Source organism: Micropterus salmoides, unplaced genomic scaffold, assembly GCF_014851395.1.
Source record: "Micropterus salmoides isolate LMB-PRFRI ecotype aquatic unplaced genomic scaffold, ASM1485139v1 Ms_hic_scaffold_2348, whole genome shotgun sequence".
Lineage (NCBI taxonomy): Eukaryota > Metazoa > Chordata > Actinopteri > Centrarchiformes > Centrarchidae > Micropterus > Micropterus salmoides.
Window position 1 is genome coordinate 23,664 of NW_024041538.1, and position 3,862 is coordinate 27,525.

Below are 3,862 nucleotides of genomic sequence, written 5' to 3' on the forward strand. Positions count from 1 at the left end.
GAGGAGATCTGCTGCTTACTCAGGAGTGAAAGCCTCAAATTAAAGTGTTTGTGCTGACAAAGGACAAATGGGATTTTTCCTTCGCGCGAACGGTGCAGGATTGTGTTGGCTTGCTCAAAGTGTCAGGGAAAAAATGTTTCCTGGTCGACACCTCTAATGAAACATGCGCATGAAATTAAGGCCTGTATATTGCTGCTGATGTTTAGGTTGTAGATGTATAAAGAGTTAGGAGGAGGAAAAAGAAAGAGATAAGGCAAAGTATAAGAAGAAAGAGGAAGAAAGAGAGAGAGAGAGAGAGAGAGAGAGAGATGCCGCTCCTCTCTCCTGTGTATAGATATGTCTTTTGTACCCTTGAAGTAGGAGTAAATTGAATATTCATGAGTGAGCGTGAATAAGTGCTCTGTCAGCCAGTAGTGTCACTGATAGATGAGGGGTGGACCTGCATGGAGCTCCTATGGCCAGCTACGGTCCTCCATAGAGAGCCATTCAGGTGGGGGGCATCAGGTACCGAGAAGGCTTGCCCTGGAAAGAGACAGAATAGAGAGATCAATCCATGCATATATTAAACACCGCCTGTAGGAGGCCATGCCACAGGAAGGTAAGGCTGATGTTGAATCGACAGTTTCAAGCTTTCCTGACTGGGCAGCTGGACTGGAGATCACTGGAGCTGAGGAAAAAAGAGCCAAAAAAGCTGATGAAGGAGAGAGATTCTCTTCCTTTTACACACGGCTGGACTCTAGTCTGGGGGTTTGATTGTGTTTTCCAACCAGTGAGTCCATGGTCCAGACATCCCCTCTAATTTCCTCTGACAAGTTCTCACAGTTGCTTCTCAATCCCCTCGTCTACCTCCTCCTCATTCCCCTCCGCAAGGAAACTGATAATTTCACCGCTGATATTTTGATATGCTAATTTTATTCATGAGGCCACTCCTCAGCCGCTGTGCAGCTCGTCCGTACAAGTGTAAATGAGGAGTGTTCCAAATGTAAAATGTTCTGCTGGGGGGATCAACGAGGCTCTGCGGCCAAAACAAGGCAATATACAAAGTGAGTTGTGTTCCAGTACAGGGACTGGCCTGGCCCGCACCGACTCCAGTCAGCATGCCTGGCTCCACCAACATACACCAGATGGCCTCATCCTCAGGCAGGGGGGGGGGAGAGAGAGAGAGAGAGAGAGAGAGAGAGAAACACAAAGAGAGAATGAGAGAGAGAAAGCGCTGGTGCTTGACATGTCCCAGAGGTGCAGGGATCAGTCAAAGTTATAGCTAACACTGGGCTTGGATGCTACTGGAGCTCATCTAATGTAAAGACTAACTAACTGGAAAAGCCTAAATCCCACAAAACTGACACAGTAGGCGACCGTATTTCATTTTCCCCCTCTTCCTTCCATCTCATTACATATGAAGACTTCCTGAAATCAACCAAATAAAACTAACCCTTAAAATGACTTCAACCCTCAAATTATACCACAGAATACTCCATCGTTATACAGTATGCTTGTTTTGAGAATATAGATGGGTTGAAAAAGGTTATTTTAAAGGGGTATTCCAAATATTTAATATTGCACCTCCATACTGTTGGGGGACTTGTGAGAGACAGATAAAAATGAATACTTTACAAAAGAAGGGATGTTAAAAATCAAAGCAGCAGAGGCTGGGACACCAGCCTAGTGTTTTATTTTTACATAAAACACTGGACCCTTACATTTCCCATAATGCAACTCGACAGCATCTTTCCTTAGACCCTACCTGGTAAACACCCACATCTTTCAAACTCCACACCTCTGGTTAGTAACATAGGCTTTATGTCAAAAATGTTCTTCTTCTAAGCCCAAGATGATGACGTCATCAAGGGTTATTATATGAGACTTTAGAAAGCTCCTTCTGAACCACAGAAGTCATTATACTGTTGGCTCATTGACTTTGTGGTACTCCGTCTGACTTAACATCAATAAATAACACAAGGAGTTTAAAACATTTGTATAATTACCATGAAAATACAAAAATAGACTGCAGACTGGCAGCCTCTGAAGTGCAGTTTGCTCTTTGTCACATCAGACGGGAGGAGTGTTAATCCACTTCAATAAACTCAAAGACACTAGAGAAGGGGGAGAGGGGATACGAAGTAGCGAGGTTTATGGGAAATGCACTAGCACCTCCAATACCAATGGTGGCTTCCAGTGATCTCAAAGATGGTCTCCTTGGCTAAGAACAATTAAAACAGTCTCCCAGTTAACTTTATGACAGTATACTAATGTTAAATACATTATGAATAAAACCAGGTACCTGCAAACATTCTAAATATTCTGAACACATAGCGTGTTTGATCCCAGTGTGGATGTGATCACAACATACATGGATGTGTGGAAGGCTGAACGCATGAAACAGAACTTAAACCTCTTCTTCAACTTCATCATGGTTGTAATTGCTTTGTCAAGGTATCACAGTTAATTTGATCATAGCACAAAGTTTAAGAATTGTACAGTGTGTGTACAAAGTATGCAAAAGTGCCAGAAGAATTCAAGAATACTTGAAGATGTGAAAAGCAAGAGTCATTTTCCATCTCCGAATGGCCGTCCAAAGCCATAATACAGATGGCCCACTGGCCCCTCCTTGCCTCCCACTGCTCTGTTTTCATTCCTCTCTTCTGGTGATAATGTATTGTCTACAGGGTGTGTAATGATCCTTGAGAGCAGCCGTATACCACTAACAGGCACTTCTGTCAAACACATCACCATCGCTGCGCTCATTGATTTGTGTTGCCTTTAAAATTGTCTGTTTCCTCTGTGCCGGGCGCAGCCGTAATTGCATCTTGCTTAAATGATTCAAATAAGGCAGTCTGTTGCTCTTACCTCTGCTTCCCCTCCCTCCACTGTCACTGTCACCCTCACTTATTTCATTATGGATTCAGCAGACTTGATAAAACAGCAGGGGTGCCCCATTCCACAGCGCTTAGTCAGCCCGGCCGAGACAAAGAAGTGGTCAAGCGGGGCAACAAATCACTCCAAATGGAGCGTTTGCTCTTTGTGCAGCCTAGTTATGAAAAACTGATAGCAGCAACCAGAATACTGAATAGGTGTAATAAATGCTGAAAAAGGGGGATTCTTCTCCTAATTGGGTGAGGGGGGGTGGAGGGTGGAAGCACCGGCATTCCCCTTTTTGTATCTGAAATTGAGTTCTGTGAAATAGTCTAATAGCCTGTACACAGTTAAAAGGGGCAGGTCCCTCCCCTTCTTCTCCTCAAAGCCATCCATCCTGTCTTCGGGCTGACAGATAAACATGTTCTCTGCTGGCTAATTGCACTACCTGTTTCCACCCAGTCTCAAGTGACAGGCTAGCTGTGTCTACGTGAAGTCTCAGATCTCCCAGACCCTGTGATGCTGGAGTAAAACACTCAAATATACAACAGCCAAAGTGAGGCTGAGGAACTTCTGAGGGAGAAAGTGGAAGATTATGTACCTTGAAGCGCACTGTGCAACTTTCCAAATGACTGGTGATGTTTGCAGCTGAAAAAGACAGCTGTCGGACAGGCATTGATGGATTAACTAACATGACAAGTGCGCCAGGAAATATGACAAAATCTGTCTAATCACATCAACGTCAACAAGAGGGAAAAAGCAAGACATACATTTTAAAAAGTAACCCAAGAAATACATATATTAGCATAGCGAGTCTCCTCCTTTTCAAAATGAAATAAAGATGTTCGAAATCAATACGCAGCCATATACATCAATATACATGTGCTGTGGGTCCCGAAAGTATTCCATGGAAGTACCTTTGTCTGAATGGATTGCAAATGGTCATAAAAGATGCAGGCCCTCAGCTGGACACTGGCTCCCTCCAGTCAGATGAATAATAGTACAAAGG